Raw genomic sequence first — 17,969 nt, 5'->3', positions numbered from 1 at the left:
CGGGCATACATAAAATCTTTCCAAAGAAGGACTGGAGTAGAATTGCAGCAAATTTTGTGACCTTTTTCAAAAAAAAATTTCTGGTAAACGCATCTGAAAAAGCCATATTGATGTAAAACTCAGAAAACAAATTAAACTATAAAAGACCATTTGAAAAAAAAAAACGCAAATCGTCAGACAAACTTATTGAAAATCAGTCGTTAACTGACAAATATTCACGTAAAAAAAAGCACTGGTGTAAGTGCTATGATGAATCAGACTCGGGATTCTTTTTTTCTTTTTTTTTTTAGAAGCTTCTTGTCTTCTTGTCCATAGTAGCAATCCCTTGTGTTTGTAGTAATTACCAGCAGGTGAATGTTTTGTGAAAGTCCATGGCTGTGGAGTCGGTAAGCCAAACCTCTGACTCAATTTCCCTGACTCCGACCCAGGGCTGTACTGACCATCTGGCAATTCTGGCAAAGGGCCTGTCTGGTCATGGGCCGTCTTGTCTGTTACGTTGTTAACAGAATTGGTGTTCTCAAGACACCCATACTGTTAAGGGTTGTAACGGAGCACAAAGTCGCTGACTCCATCACTTATCCCAGCAGGCCACGGGAATCAGAAATATTGGTCATGTTGTAGATGTTTTCCTTCATCCAGCGTAATATATTCCATCTGGTGCTTGGGGATGAGGACAGAAAGGATCTGTATGACTTCAAATGCCAGTGCTGAATTTCAGTCCCAGTCCACACCTGCTCCAACCCCACTGTACCGGTCACTACTGAGCATGTACATTAAGTGCAGCACAGATTAATATCAACTAAAAAAGCCCAGATCAAGAACATACATTTATAGGACATTTCATAACTTTCCTAAATTCTTATGAAAAAATTTGCAACATATCCTGCACTGAACTACTGAACCCAATTTATTATATATTTTAGGATTGGTCCATTTTGATTCCAACTCCACCAAAATGGACACTGACTTCACACCACTGTGTGAAACATATTTTTTCTGTCACCTGTCAGAATTTATAGTGGGCTTTCTCTTCTTTTTATAATACATGAATAGTGGAATAACGTAAGTTGTATATTTGTATTCTATCTCTGGAGCGACTGTTGTCAGCCTTTGTCGTGAAGTTGCACATTTTAAAGAGTGTCCAGGTTTGGTGTGTAAGTTATGCATAGTTATTTATTATGCTTTGCTTGTATAACATTATCATATTCTGCAGGGCTTTACATAGATTATTGGCACTGTCCCCAATGGGGCTCACAATCTAAATTCCCTATCTGTATGTCTTAGTAATGTTGGAGGAAACCGGAGAACGCGGAGGAAACCCACGCAAATACGGGGAGAACATACAAACACCTTGCAGATGTTGTCCTTGGTGTAATTTGAACTGAGCACCCCAGCGCTGCAAGTCTGAGCCACTGTGCTGCCCAATGCACTTGTCAGGATTCTCTGGAGCTGGCAGTGAGACTGATGGTCAGACGACCACAAGTATGCGATACGCATATTGCTGGCCACGTTCTGACTACAGTGCATACGGAAAATATTCAGACCACTTTAAATTTTTCACTCTTTGTTACATTGCAGCCATTTGGAAAATTCAAAAAGTTCATTTTTTTTTCTCATTAATGTACACTCTGCACCCTATCTTGACAGAAAAAAAAACAAATGTAGAAATTTTTGCAAATTTATTAAAAAATAAAAACTGAAATGTCATATGTCCATTTGTATTCAGACCCTTTGCTCAGTATTGAGAAGCACCCTTTTGAGCGAGTACAGCCATAAGTCTTCATGGGAATGATGCAACAAGTTTTTCACACCTGGATTTGGGGATCCTCTGCCATTCTTCCTTGCAGATCCTCTCCAGTTCCATCAGGTTGGATGGTGGACAGCCATTTTCAGATCTCTTCAGAGATGCTCAATTGGGTTTAGGGCAGGGCTCTGGCTGGTCCAGTCAAGAATAGTCAGAGTTGTTCTGAAGCCACTCCTTTGTTATTTTAGCTGTGTGCTTAGGGTCATTGTCTTGTTGGAAGTTGAACCTTTGGCCAAGTCTGAGGTCCAGAGCACTCTGGAAGAGGTTTTCATCCAGGATATCTCTGTACTTGGCCGCATTCATTTTTCCTTCAATTGCAACCAGTCGTCCTGTCCCTGCAGCTGAAAACACCCCCATAGCATGATGCTGACACCACCATGTTTCACTGTTGGAATTGTATTGGGCAGGTGATGAGCAGTGCTTGGTTTTATCCACACATACCGCTTAGAATTATCATCAACAAGTTCTATTTTTGTCTCATCAGACCAGAGAATCTTATTTCTCATTGTCAGGGAGTCCTTCGTGTTTTTTTTTTTTTTTTTTGTAAGCAAACTTCATGCAGGCTTTCTTATGTCTTGCACTGCGGAGAGGCTTCTATCAGGCCACTCTGCCATAAAGGCCCGACTAGTGGAGGGCTGCAGTGATAGTTGGTTTTGTGGAACTTTCTCCCATCTCCCTACTGCATCTGTGGAGCTCAGCCAGAGTGATCTTGGGGTTCTTCTTTACCTTTCTCACCAAGGCTCTTCTCCCACAATTGCTCAGTTTGGCTGGATGGCCAAGTCTAGGTAGACTGGTGGTCCCAAACGTCTTCCATTTAAGGATTATGGAGGCCACTGTGCTCTTAGGAACCTTGATTACTGTAGAAATTCTTTTATAACCTTGGTCAGATTGGTGCCTTGCCACAATTCTGTCTCTGAGCTCCTTGGCCAGTTCCTTTTGACCTCATCAGAGGTGTATCTAGGCTTTCTGGCACCCGAGGCAAGAATTTGGTTCGGCGCCCCCCACCCAGCACACATGCAATTTGCACACTTAGGGTGTGTGCACACGCTGCGGATTCTGCCCTGCGGATCCGCAGCAGTTTCTGCTGCAGTGTACAGTACCATTATAACCTATGGAAACTAAACCGCAGAAAGAGTTGACCCCCCCCCCCCCCCCCCCCCCCCGATACGCCTCTGGACCTTATGATTCTCATTTGGTCTGACATGCACTGTGAGCTTTGAGGTCTTAGGCTGGTTTCACATTTGCGTTTAGGGCCGCAGCGTCGGCCTGCGCACGGCCGCCACTAAGCCCCTGCCGCGCCTCCTCCGACAGCTCCGCCTCTGGGCGCATGACGCTGCATGCGTCATGCGTCCCCTATCTTTATCACTGAGGACGCAGGCCGTGCGCAGTATGCGTTTGGCGGCGCCTGCGTCCTTTTGACGATGTGCCGACCAGCGCCAAACGCAACCTGTTGCAATTTGGTTGCGCTCGGTGCACCGTCAAAAGGACGCAGGCGCCGCCAAACGCATACTGCGCACGGCCTGCGTCCTCAGTGATAAAGATAGGGGACGCATGCAGCGTCATGCGCCCAGAGGTGGAGCTACCGGAGGGGGCGGGGCTTAGCGGCGGCCGTGCGCAGGCCGACGCTGCGGCCCTAAACGCAAATGTGAAACCGGCCTTATATAGACAGGTGTGTGCCTTTACAAATCAAGTCCTATCAGTTTAATTAAAGCCAGCTGGATTCCAATGAAGGAGTAGAACCATCTCAAGGAGGATCACAATGAAATGGACAGCATGTGACTTAAATATGAGTGTCTGAGCAAAGGGTCTAAAATACTTATGCCCATGTGATATTTCAGTTTTTCTGTTTTAATAAATTTGCAGAAATTTCTACACTTCTATTTTTTTTCCAGCCAAGATGGGGTGCAGAGTGTACATTAATGAGAAAAAATGAACTTTTTCAATTTACCAAATGGCTGCAATGAAACAGAGTGAAAAATTATAAAGGGGTCTGAATACTTTTCGTACCCACTGTAGATGTGCACGGCCTCTCTCAATTCACTTGTATTGACTGTTGGAGAATCCTGATGGCAGGTAATGTGAAGATTCACAAGTCTGTAGACAAAGTGATTCCAGACTTGTAAATTCTCACACTGCACCGTGTCAAAATTCTCCAGTGCTGAATATAAGGGAAGGAACCAGGCTTTCTATCTCGAACATAAATACATGAAAATGGCTTTCCCTGAAGTATTTACTTTAGCAGATGTGATATTTTATATTTTGAAGAGATGAGTTGATTATATTCATTTGTTCCTCTCTTTTTTTTTTTTTTTTTTTTAATTGTCAAACCAAATGCAAGCTCTCCTTTGTGGTGAATCTAGTGTTTATATAAAAAGGCTGGTTTTATACCCGATGTTGTGCTTTGTCTGAAATGTGCTTTATGCCATTCACAATCTGCCATGGTGCGAGTATGTTCTTACAACCACTGAAGGGGCATACATCTTAACGTGCTATGGCCAGCTTATTTGGGAACATTTGTGTCTTCAGCTGTGATTAGTCTATGGGAAGAAACCGGCCATAAACTACTGACTTAAAATGGCGAATTGCTGATCGTTCTTTGGCTGGTATGCACATCTGTTGTTTGGCATCACCCACTCTTCAGCGACTGCTCAATACAGTGATAAAAAAAAATTTCAATATCATGAATCTTCAATAGATTTGTTCGGTATATGTTACTATAGTTTGTTTTAAAAGGTCATCAATAGGCTGCAGAACATAGTCTAAATGAGTGTTTTTAACTGTTTTGCTAGGAGAGATTGGGATTATCTCTAGCAAATTAGACTTTCTAGCAAGGGCTCATGAACATGTCCAGGTTACGGATCCACGTTATGTAGACACAGAATCTCCGTACATGAGGAACCTCACAGAACCTCTACATCACATCGAGTCTGTGTGAGAGAGAATTTGGCCTTCTCTCAACTGTTGTGCGTTTTAAAAAGTATTTTATACTGCACGAGGGACTTCAGAGCTACATTTGGCCACTTAAAAGCTAAGTTAAGAAACTGATTAAAAAAAACTTGAAATCACACACCTTAAAAATAAATAAAACAAGATGTCAAAAACTATTTAAATTGTGATAAAGGGATGTTCCTTTCTGACAAATTCCACCAGGAATGAAGCGGTGGTTTACCACGCACAACTCTCCATCTTCTTGTATGAGAGTTAAATGTCAAATAAGCATCCATTTTCAGAAGTCCTATTCAAGTGACTATAGGGGGCAGTGTATGCGCAGCCACTGCTCCCATTACTGGCGGCATGAGACGAGCTGTTCTTGAGTGGATATGCCATAAATGTATATCTGAGATGGTGCATATCCTATTAGTCTATTCTTTTCTATGAGCTCTACCTGGGATTGTAGAGAGTAAATATTAATGAATTGTGTTGAGAGCTGTCAGTCATCTGGAGGGAGGGCGGTCGCCCGCAGATTACAAACACATGAGACTCTCCAATACATAATAGAGATGACTATTACCTCATGACTGCTCTAAGTAAGGCCAGATGCACACGTTGAATATTTGTTCAGTATTTTATGTCAGTATGTAAAAGCCAGACCAGGAGTGAGAGGAGTGGGTGATAAATACAGAAGTGGTGCCGTGTTTCTATTATACTCTCCCTCTGACTGTTCCACTCCTGATTTTGGCTTACAAATACTGACCAAATACTAAACGTGTGCACGTGGTCTAATACTGTAGATTTCTTCCCAACTAGCACGATAACAGAATACTGGTCTTCTTGCTTGTCACTGCCTTCAGGGGGTGGCCTAAAGACAGCGACAGATTTAACTTGGCCTAAGACAATAGGTGTCATGCAAGACAGAAATCGCAGTGTTGCACTGTGAGATCACATTTAATAATTTGTCGTCACTTTGTGACTTGTCAGAACTGCAGCAGGCGGCAGCATTTCTAAATGTGTCGGATTTTCTATGGTCACATGCAACACACTTGTCTAAGGCTGTGTGCACACGCTGCGGATTTTGCTGCGGTTCCGCAGCGGTTTTGGCCGCTGCGGACCCGCAGCAGTTTCTGCTGCGGTGTACAGTACAATGATTCCCTATGGGAATCAAAAACCGCAGTGCAGACGGTGCGGAATTTTCCGCGCGGATTATCTGCGGTTTTCAATCCGCAGAAAGAATTGACATGTCAATTCTTTCTGCGGATTCTCCTGCGGTTTGCCATCTCCTCCATTGAGGAGATGAAAAACCGCAGGGCAAAACCGCAGAGCAATCCGCAGGCAAAACCGCAGGTCTTTTGACCTGCGGTTTCACCTGCGGATTGTACAAAATCCGTGCGGATGAATCCGCACCTTTTCCGCAGCGTGTGCACACAGCCTTAGACTTCGACGTAAGTAAAGTGGATTTTTGCAGCTCCAAAAGTCGCTCAACAATGATTTAGGCTAAGTGCAGACGTACTTTTTAGCCCTGCGGATTTTTCCGCGCAGAATTGAAGAAATCTGCAGGTCAAATGACCTGCATTTTTCCTGCGGATTTCTTCCTTTTTTCTTGCGTTTTTCCCCTGTGGATTTGGAGAATGGAGCAGGTGGAAAACCGCACAAAAGTGACATGCTGCATATTTTGAACCACAAGAAAACTGCACGGAAAAATCCGCAGCGTCTGCACAGCAGTTTTTTTTTTTTTTTTTTTTTCCAATTGACTAACATGCTACTGTACATCACAATGCAGATATGCAATGTTTCTGCGCGGTAAAATCCGCTGCAGATCCGCTGGATATCTGTATCGTGTGCACATGGCCTTAGACTGCAACTTGTCTGATCAAGCTGCCAACATGTCACTGTGTAACCTTACTCTTCAGTGCACTTGAAGTTTTCTTGTACAAGTCTGCATGGCAATGAATGGGTTATGTCAGCATGAAGATGATGCTTATGCATATCTGACTCATTTGATGTATGAGTAACTCCTTGATCAAAGTTACTGGCATAAATTGACCTAAAATCTTGGTCACACACCCTCTCTGGAAGCACTGACATCACTAGAATCAACTACTGCTGCCTTTGCAGATGTACCGCTTGTATCACCATTCAGAAGTTTCCAGATCTATATAAGCCATCATCTCATTTACTAATGCAAAATAAAGCACTTCCAAGGTTTGTTTGTTTTTTTTTTTTGTGCTACTCCCATGTCTCAAGTGTTTGTTTCAATACTGGTCTTATAAGCAAATGTAACTTAATCCCTGTAGTCAGCAAAAGAGAAGTGCCTTTTATTTTGTTACCTGTTGTGGAGAGAAGTGCTACACTGTCTACGTGGGCGTTTAGAAAACTTAGTGACAGTAAACTCGTGTGTTAATGTTCTGCACGCACATGGCTTCCGGCCAGAATAACAGCGAGGGATCCTATCTCTTGATCTCTATCATTATTGGCTGATTTACGTGCAGATTTTACACCAAAGCTGGCTTGTGAAACTCATGTTAATTTATACGTAGAAACCTAAACTTTTTTTTTTTTTTTTTTTTTTTTTTTTTATAAGTAAGAGTTGTCTTACTTTTTACTGGATTGCTTAAATGTTCTGAAATTGCATTGATCATATTGCTTGGCATATGCAGAAGTCTGTACAATATGCTGAAAGTTCCCCCCTGAACCTAGATGGGTATTTTGTGCGTGCAGTCTCCCATACAATAAATGTATAGTTTTTCCACATGCACCTTTTATGCTATAGAGTTACATCTGCCTTTTTGTCATGCTTGCCACTCCCTGAAATTCTAGAATGCAAGTAACCAGTGACGTTTCTACATTTCTGCACAATGCCAAGATTAGAAGGGGGCATACAACAATTTAATTTCATGTTGGCCTATAAAGAAAACTTGTCCATCCGCTTCCTGAGTAGCGTCGGCTGCTTTGTTCAGGAAGCAATGGCGAGGGGATAACTGCTTCCTGCGAGGGGCTGGAGAATAATTTTGCAGCCTGAGAGATTTGGAGGAATCTGTGCTTTTTCTGTACATGCTCTTCAAAGAAGCGCAGTGATCCATATGGCACAAAGGACCGTAATATACCAATAACACTTACTGCAGTTTTGTACTGCAATTTTGGGGCAAGCGAACGTATCTCCAAGCACAACTAAAGTTTACAACTGGAATTTTTTTTTTTAATTTTGTTTTTTTTTTTTTTCCATTGTCTTTATCTTTATAGACAGTATTTAGCATTATTTTCTCACTTGTTCTTATGTCTAATACATGTATTGTTGTTTTGTATCAGTTTACAATCCTGCTCACTATACTTTATCTTTATTTGAAAAAAATCAAAGCAATATTCAGCCTAAATTTTCTTAGTTCATGAATGATTGGCACTTCCATAGAAAAGAGCTAGGAAAAGGAGTAACTGTACTTAACCGTGGAAGAGTAAAGGCCCCGTCTTACTAAGCAATCTCGGTAGCGAGATCGCTGCTGAGTCACAACTTTTATAAAGAAAAAGAATTGTAGAAATGTGCGTCCATTCCTACAAGTTCTGAAATGTCATTTGGGGTATGTGTTTGGTGTGTTTTGTGTAAGGGTGTGTGCACTCTGCGGAATCTGCTGCGGATTCATCCGCACGGATTTTGCAAAATCCGCAGATAAATCCTCAGGTTAAAAAGACCTGCGGTTTATCTGCGGATTATCCTGCGGTTTCACCATCTCCACAATGGTGGAGATAGGAAACCGCTGCAGAATCCGCAGAAAGAATTGACATGTCAATTCTTTCTGCAGTTTAGAAACCGCAGAAATTCCGCGTTGAAAATTCCGTAGCGTCTGCACAGCGGTTTCCATTTCCCATAGGGAATAATGGTACTGTACACCGCAGCAGAATCCGCAGCGTGTGCACACACCCTTAGGCTGAAAGTTACAGATGGCTTAAAAAAAAAAGTTGTTTTTTTTTAACTTGTGTGGAAGGCATCTTTCCCCTCTCCTCCGTCTTAACAATTCAGCGGTCAAATAGTGTTTTGTTCGGTTTTTTTTGTTTGTTTGATTTTCCAAGCAAAAATGCCTCATGAAGTGATGTGGCTTTTTTATGTGGTTGGAAGAGAAATTCATTTTAGGTGTGCTTTTGCATTGACTTCAGTAGAGCGAAAAAGCTTTTTCATAGGTTGTCTGGATCACTTTATCATGAAAACTTTCAAGCGGAATCTGCTCCTAAATTCATGGTAAAGATAAAAAACAAACAAAACCCTCAGTCCTTATCCTTAGGCTGGATTCCATTTTGCAGAAACATTTGTCAAAGCCAGGAGTAGATTTTAAAAAAAAAATATTTCATTTGTCTTTATCTTTCAAAAAGAGAAAAAAACCTCACCAAAAAAATCATAAAGGGTGAAGGCAGCTGTTTCGGGTTGGAAATACTGCTTCTATTAGGCTAAAAACTCAACTAAATGTATTACGATGTACAATACAAAATAACATTGTGGTACCGTGTTAGCCCGAAAAATAGATGAAAATACTTATGTCGCCAAAAAAATTGAGAAAAGTATTCAAGGAGTGATGCCTTTATTGGCTAATCAGAGATGATATATTTGCAAGCTTTCAGGGCTGAGGCGGCCCCTTCATCAGGCTACATTACAAGTGAATGTTGCCATCTCTTCTCAGTAATTCACTTGTAATCTAGCCTGATGAAGAGGCCTTCTGAGCCCTGAAAGCTTGCAAATATAATTTCTCTGGTTAGCCAATAAAGGTATCACTCCTTGAATACTTTTCTCAATTTTTTTGGCGACATAAGTATTTACAACTACCGGAAATGTATTACAACACTTAAAGAGACTCTGCCAGCACTGAATGACTGTTCACACCGAGCACAGGCGCTCCAAGCACCATAATGGGGCCACACATTTACTGTTCACCCTCCTACCAGCCCTGCTTGTCTTCTATCTCTGCCCTTCTCTGGGAAGAGCAAACAGGGGAGGAGGGTATAGTGAAATGTTTGGCCCCGCCATGGTGCGCTGAGTGCCTATACTTGGTGTGAACAGACATTCTGTGATGACAGTACCTTTTTAATTGCATTGATTTCTAATGCTGCTTTTTTTTTCCCACTGCAGTTGTGGTTGTAAGATCTTCATCATGTTCTTGTCACGATTTATGTGGCATATTGTGTTTTTATTCCACTAAGGGCAGGTTTTCATAAGCGTATATTCGGTCCAAGTGCTGTCTGTGAAGAAAAACGGACAGGACTAGGACCAATGCCAATGTTGTTCAGTCGGGCTACTAAAATGAGCTTGCTTTTCTTATTTTTTTTCCAACATTGAAAAAAAAAATCGCAGTATGCACTTGTTTTTTTCCGTATATCTGGTCAGAATCCTCCATTCAAGTGTAAAATGTGTGAAGCAGCTCACCCTGGATGAGGCTTTCAAGACACATCAGCATGGAAAGGCCACTCCTGCCCAATGTGGTAAAACCTAATAGAATATGTAGGATTTTCTAGACATTTTTCTGATTTTAAACATTTGTAAACTTTACTCCAAAGATAATAAAAAGGATTTACACGTTCTTTATATATACTGGGATTTTTATTACCTTTTGGAATAAAGTTTGCAAATATTTATAAGTCAATTTGTTGCGCAGGATAGAAAAACGGCCCATTCCAAACGCCCGTATAGCAAAAAAAAAGTGTGTGTGTGTATATATGTATGTATATATATATATATATATAATATATATATATATAATATTATATTTGCACATGGACAGAGCTATCCCTTTCACTATTATGAAAAGCTTTTTTCAGACGACCTCCTGTTTCTCTGAGGTCTACACCCTCTGCTTTCAGATTGATATCAATATGTATTATTTAGTGTTAAATTAATACATAGAAACTGTTTGGCATTTCCTGAGGTTGGGTTGATGACACTTTAGTTTGATTCAAGGGTAAAATATGTTCTAGGCGTTGAAGGAAGTGTATCAGCAAAAATGCAACGTGTGCACACAGCCTTGAGTTTTTACCTTCAGTATTTATCACCCACTCCTGGTTTTGGCTTGCAAATACTGATGTAAAATACTGAACGTGTGAACGCGGCATCTGGACAAAGCCTAAGGCTATGTGCCCACATATGCAGAAAATTTCTGCTTCAAAACCGGACTCCTTCCCAGAAAACGCATTTTGTTTTTGATGCGTTTTTTCCGCGCGTCTTCTGACTCAGAAAATAGCTAAAAACGCGGACTTTTCCGCAAAATTAATGAGCCTGCTGCGTTTTTTACCTCGAAGCGTTTTTTTCGTGGGAAAAAAGCATCAATGTGCACAAAACGTGCGGAATTCATTTAAAATGAATGGGATGCTTCTAGTATGCGTTTTTGAAGCGTTTTGACTGGGAAAAACGCTTGAAAAACGCTTAGGTGGGCACACAGCCTTAATGTTTGTATTCCCATTTTCTTCATCTTATACACTTGATAATAAAAGTAACAGGAAATATACATGGTTTGTCCTTACGGTAGTGACTGTGTATTTATAATATAGTGCAGAGGACTTATATTGCTAAATTCCTTCCAGCACATGAGGTTTATTTTTGAAGTGTTTAATTAAACTTTTTATAGAGATTAAATAATTTTGCTTCATCCCTGTTTACAGAACAGCTGCACTAACACGTTGTACATGGAGTTACAGGCTATTGGTATGACTCTGCTTGGCTTTCAGTATGTTTGGTTAGTTTGTGTATATGTATATATGTGTGTGTATATATATATATATCTATATCTCTGTAATGTTTTTTGTTAGGTTTGCACACTCACATTTTGGGCCGTTTTGTTAACTAAATGGATTTGATCTGATTGGAATTTCTCTGTTGCCTAAATCTTGATCCGACCTTAAAAAGAAAAGAAAAAAAAAGTGTGTCTGGCCCATTGCCATTATCATGCTGCATGTAAACGACCAACTGAAATACAACTCCACTGTAGGAAGTTCACTTAGAATTTAACTTTTTTTTTTTTTTTTTTTTAAATAGTGTGAATCGGTGCAGATGCTTTTTGCTAAATTTTACTTCATTTCCAAGTAGAGGAATTGATTAAGCATCGTTCTTCATGTTCGAGCGGCCACTTACAAGCAACTTATTAGATTTGTGCTGTCCAAACCACAGGCAGTATGATTTTAAAATCGAACTGTGCAATTCCAGCCAGGTATGTCTTTGGTTTTAGAAGTCGGCTGGGGACTATATATAGGTGGGAATCTGACTAGTCGGTCCTTGGCCTGCTTCTCTCTATGCTCCAGTTGATTAACAGGTCTCTCCCTATGCATAAGCATAGGGGCTATATCGGGCTCATTGGGTCTTTCCGTATGGCCTCCTGCAAGTTTTTCAAACTGTTTTCTCTGAAACACCACAGCGTTTCAGCTAAAGACATCCCGGTCTGCAGTCCCGCAGCCAGTCTCTGAATCGTATTGCCTGTAGCTAAGGAACAGTAACACTACAGGCAGCTTCTCTTTAAGATGATGCACTACATTGTATTCGCATTATCCTACAGTTCTATTAGAATCTGTTTCCAGTTTTTACTGATGCGTTTTATACATAAAAAAATAATTTGATACCTGCAGCTGCTGCCATTCGGAACTGTACATTTTATGATTTTTAGGGAATGTATAGACTCCTTCCTTCTCTTTGAAGAATTAGGTCTTTCTTTCATGGCAAATGATTTCTGAACAACTGTTGTGCTTGTTTTATTTACATCGAGCTTTGGTTGAGACAGCTGGGAGAACATTTCCTTTATAACAGCAGGGAAGTAAAATCTCCCTCTCCGGCCGCTTTAAAATGAATACACTTTTCTAAATTGTTCATTGTCATTTAGCCCCATCCCGAAAGTCCAAACTTCTGTTATCTCCGGACCAATACAGGAGAAAGATTGACGTTCAGACCTTAACATGATGGGTCTGATTGGGTTTCGTCATTGAAAAGTGACATCTGGGCTTCTTCGACACTCGGTGTCTATGATTTCTGTAGTAAATAATGGGGGAATCAAGTATTTTGAACCCAATAGAGAAAAAAGGACCATTGTAAGTTTCTAAAGATTTTTTTTTTTTTTCTTCACGTGTTTTTAATTTTTATAGTCCTTTTTTAAATTTTTTTTATTTATTTATTTTTTTTTTGTAATGATTGCTAAGGGCTAATCGCATCAAAACCACCCAATATCCAGATTACCACAAAATATAAAGGTGCTCATGCACCTTAAATGCCTGTCTGCTTTGCCAGGTGTGTATATGGTTTTAGGTCGGCTGCACACGGTCAGTAATTGGCAGCGCTTTGGACGCAGCACATGTCCTCTGGCATCCAAAGCGCTGCTGGCTTTTGATCGCAGGTGAATCCGCATGTGTTCACTGAACCGTGCTGAATCACCGCGTCCAATACATTGTAGGGGTGAGATTTATCTTGCGGAGGCTCGCGTCTCCGCAAGATAAATTGACATGCTGTGGTCTGGAAAGACCTGCCACATGTCCATCTCCGCGGGTGTCGGTGCGCGCATAGTGGACATGGGATTTGTTGAAATCCCATCCACTCTGCTGTAACATGTGGGCACTGTGGGTTGGATGCTGCGGATGTACGCAGCGTCCAACTCGCACCGTTTACTGACCGTGGGAACGTACCCTTAATAGGAAGCTGAGAATAATCTGCTGCTTGTCTTCCTTGGGAACAAGAGATCGGGTATGTTGAAATCCAATAAAGTAAAAGTTTGGATACCCTCATACAAACTAGATGAAGGTAGGTTGAATCATCTAATCCATCCCACAATCCAAAGTTGTGCAGCTTTAGGCTATGTGCACATGCTGCGGATTTTTCCGTGCGGGATCCGCAGGTAAAACCGCAGGTAAATTGACCATCGGTTTTACCTGTGGATTGGCCAGCGGTTTTCCCCTGCAGTTTGACACCTGGACAATGGAAAAAAACAGTGAAAAAAACGCAGCATGTGCACAGCGGATTGTAAATCCCATAGACTTGCATGGTACTGTACACTGTCTGCGGAACTGCTGCGAATCCGCAGAGGCCAAATCCGCTGCGGATCCGCAGCGTGTGCACATACCCTTAGAGAGTGAAAATTTCATTGGTAAGACTAACTTTTATTAAATGGTACCTGGAGGTGGCTGCATGCTGTCAGGTATGTTCACTTCTGAAACGCTTAGGTGTTTCAGAGAAAAACCTAGTTTAATAGCTGCCAGGAACTGAGCTGCACAAGACACTAGTCCATCAGGTCGGTCAATACTGGCTGCTACCCATCTTCTGCCAGGTCTCTCCCTGCATCTGTCACTCCATGGGAGTTGTGGGGAGAAGCCATAGGGGACCCACATTTATTTCTATTTTCCTGTACAGCTAGGTCACCGGTGGCCACATCGTTTCAGAGCTAAACATGTATGACTGGAATCGCACAACCAGCATCTGATCTATGCTGCCCGTGGAACGGGCACCGTGCGTCAGCAGCCTGTTTCCAGTTAAGGTGCATCCGAGAAGCTAACCAAATTTAGTAAATCGACTATGAATCCCCCCCATTTCGATCTTCCATCTTAAAGAGCTTTCCAATTTTGGAAAAAATAACCCTATCCTCTGGTTGCTTTTTTTTCTAAATAACTGCAGTCACCCTTCTCAGTCCAGTGCTGAGCCTCTGCTGCTGCCTCTATTTTGTCTGACGTGCTGACGTCATGTCCATAGCGCTCCAGACAACTAAGCTTAGAGGCTGATCTGCATGTGGCATCAACTAATGTAATGCCACTGAGCTATGTTATTAGCTGAAGTGCTACAGTCAGAGCACGGTGGGTTTTTTCCCCTGGGGTATATGGGTTTTTCGAAATTGCAAGGAAAAAAGTAAACGTTCAGCATTTTTGTAGCTTATACTTTCTGCTGAATCCATCCTCCGTTCTGTGTGTTCACTTGAGCAGCTGCGTGCTCCTGTCTCCTCAGCTGCTCGTTTTTTTTGAGGGTATATTAAGCAGTCTTTGGGGGGGGGTGTCTCGGGGCAATGACTGACACATCAGTGGGGGCCTGGGATCTAATATGTCAATGGGACTCTCATTGTTCTCTTGTAAGATTTGTTTTTTTTCTTCTAGTACGGTAACTATAAAACAGGTACTCTGTACAGTGGCTTGTAATGACTTCAGCATAGCTAAGATAAGGGTATTTTTAGTTTTATATTTGGCTAAGAATACAGGACCACCTTATCGCGCAACTCCTACATTTCACACCACATTGCCTCAATTTAGCTCTGTTATGTGCATCTCCTTAGTACCAAAGCGTAATTTGCGAATGATTATGTAGTTTAACAAGTTTGTGCTTGAGGCGCCATCTAGCGTGATCATATTGAATGGAAAGATGTAGTGATTTCTGCTGCTAGCGTGACCGGCTGGGAGTGTGAGCAATACGTTTTTATACAGAAATACTTTCCTCTGAGTAAAGGAGGGAGTAGGTCGTTGGACAGAACATGGCATACTTAGACTCCAAAATGTTAAATGGATTAGCTTGTAATTGGAGATTGGTGCGTCCTTGTCCTTTTTTACTTATTTTACTCATTTATATAGCGCCATTAATTCCACCACGCAGTAAAGACATTATTGACACTGTCCCCGATGGGGCTCACAATCTAAATTCCCTTTCTGACTTAAGCTTCAGCGTCTTCACCATTATGGGCAAGCATAGACCATAATCTAGCCTTGTCTTTTAAAAAATGAGAAATAATCCTTTTATCTGCAGCACTACTTTTTTTATTAAGGGAAATAATCACAAAATTTAGAATTTTTTTGCTAGCCAAACCTTTGCCTATGGGTTTTCTGATAAATTGTGATTATCACCTATCAAGTGTCTGAGCCCTGGGGCCACCACAAGTAATGAGAACGGGTCTGGAGTCCCATGTGCAGTTCTGCACTGTTCACGGTCTGTGGGACTGGTGAAGTTACGGGGAATTGTACTTGGTTGTGGCTCTTAGCCGGTCCCATGAGTTTTGAATGGTAGGCCACCATGACTTTACCGCCTATTGTGTGAAAAATGTGAAACAATCTTTTAAGCAGTGGTGTCTGCTAGTGGTTAGCGCAAGTCTTCGTTGCTTGAGTATGCACAGAGTATCGCGTGTGCTTGAGTGACATGTTCTAGCACTTATGCGCCTTCATGTTTCATGGTCACTAAACATGTGTGAATTGCCCGACAAACACAGGCAATCCCTGCATTTTTTTGTGGCTAACCGTTGCGGGGATCCTCAACATGTCACTCGAGCACCTGCGATACTCTGTGTATACCCGGGCACCCTAGGCAAACTCTGTTAACAAGCGCTTGCGCTCATCACTAGTGTCGACACACTTGGTATTCTACATGACATTTTCTATATGCTTATATATACACCTCGGGTACCCATACCTAGTAGTACTAAGGGTTTTCATTCCTTGTTTGAATGCTGTTTTTATACCTATTGATAGTATTCGTGAACACTGTCTAAGTCCACGTTCACACGGCAGTATTTTTGAAGTATTTCACATCAGTATTTGTAAGCTGAAATCAGGAGTTTGTTAAAAAAAAATGCCGAAGTGGTGCATGCTTTTATTAAACATTTTCTCTGATTGTTCCTCACCAGGTGTTGGTTTACAATTACTAATGTGAAATACTGAAAAATACTGCACATGTGGACTAAAGCCCCCGTCACACATAGTCCATCGCTGTGTGTGACACTGACCAGCAACCAGCCCCCCTGCCGGTTATTGCTGATCGTCCTGAAATGGCCAGGACATTTTTTTTTATCGCTGGTCTCCCGCTGGCCAGCACGCATCGCTGCGTGTGGTAGGCGGGAGACCAGCGATCAGCGAGCTGGCGCTGGTAACTAAGGTACACATCGGGTTTCTAAGCGGCACGCGCCACTTAGAAACCCAATGTGTACCTTAGTTACCAGCGCGCTAGTGCAGGGAGCTGGTAACCAAGGTACACATCGGGTTTCTAAGTGCCGAGCGCTGCTTAGAAACCCGATGTTTACCTTGGTTACCTGCGCGCTGGTAACTAAGGTACACAGTGCGTAACTAAGCGACGTGCGACGCTTGTTACCCTCTTGTCGCTGGTGCTGATCGCTGGTGAAGCTGCCTGTTTGGCAGCTCACCAGCGATTCTGACAAGATAATATCGTTGTCGGGATCGCTGGTGCATCGCTATGGTGACGGGGCCCTTAGTCGAAGAGTGAAAGCGTGTGCTGATCTGGCATAGACTCTGGATCCTTATCGATATTTTTTGTTGTCCTTCAAGCCACAATATGTGATGTGTGACATAATGTCTATCTGACCAAACCCAGATTAAATAAGTAGCCTGTTACCTGTAACTCTCCTATGTGACTCACCTCTGTTGTGAAATGTTGCACGTTACCAGTAAGTAGCAGCAGTACTTGCTGGTGTGCGCTTTGAAGATGAGTAGAGTGCTGGTCGCAGCATGCCTCAACAAGCGCTCAATGGCTATTCAAGTATGATGAAACTGTGTTTGATGAATAGTCCCATAACAAGCAGTACATGCCTCATTTTCACCCTCAAAGCATGAAGACTACATGTATGGAAAGGGTTATGTGGTATACATTGTACCTTGTGTACATATCTGACTTTTTTTTCCACTCATTTCATTTTTTTCCAGTATTGTGGCGACAACCCCTCCACAATTTTAGCACTTTATTATTTTTTTGTGATTTTGCAGTCATCTGATAGCTTGTACAATATACAAGACCCCCGGCTGCCATAAAAACCCATCAGCACCCGCACTTGCCACACTCTGTAAATGCTGTTGTCAGAAATGACTTGTGGCTGTTGGAGGGTGATCCTGGAAGTGTTGTAGCCATTAACTGCCGGGTATGGGGAAAATGGTTTTTCTCCCATATTTGCTGTGTACATATTTTTTTCATGGATATAACAAACTTTTGAACACCATTAGACTAAAATGATTATAATATCAGTGTTTTTCAAGGACTGTTTCTGCAACAAATACAAGACCTGTTTGTGTTTTGATCCGAGCTACAGAAGATCAAAATCCCACATACAATTCTATGGAGCCGTAGAAATCACGGGCATCTCATGGAATCTATTTGCGTGCATTTTGTGTCCTGTTAGTATGTAATATTGCAATAGGTAGAAGTTTTCTTATTTTTTTATTTTTTTTCCTTACAAGAAAGCTGCTGATGAAACACCATTTGTAAAAACTGACCCCCTGACAAGCATTGACGAAAGTTTGGTCCAAAACA

At 41.8% G+C, this 17,969-nt stretch overlaps 1 protein-coding gene across 1 annotated transcript in view; it reads left to right on the top strand.

Moving 5' to 3' along the window:
- The window catches only part of IGF2BP3 (insulin like growth factor 2 mRNA binding protein 3), a 117,483-nt gene that overhangs the window by 57,507 nt on the left and 42,007 nt on the right, over positions 1–17,969 (top strand). The gene's annotated exons all lie outside the window — the stretch shown is intronic.

This window comes from Dendrobates tinctorius, unplaced genomic scaffold, assembly GCF_039654945.1.
Source record: "Dendrobates tinctorius isolate UK_male_01 unplaced genomic scaffold, ASM3965494v1 ptg000070l, whole genome shotgun sequence".
Classification (NCBI taxonomy): domain Eukaryota; kingdom Metazoa; phylum Chordata; class Amphibia; order Anura; family Dendrobatidae; genus Dendrobates; species Dendrobates tinctorius.
Note: the sequence above shows the minus strand (reverse complement) of the source record. Positions and strands in the feature narration are given on the sequence as shown.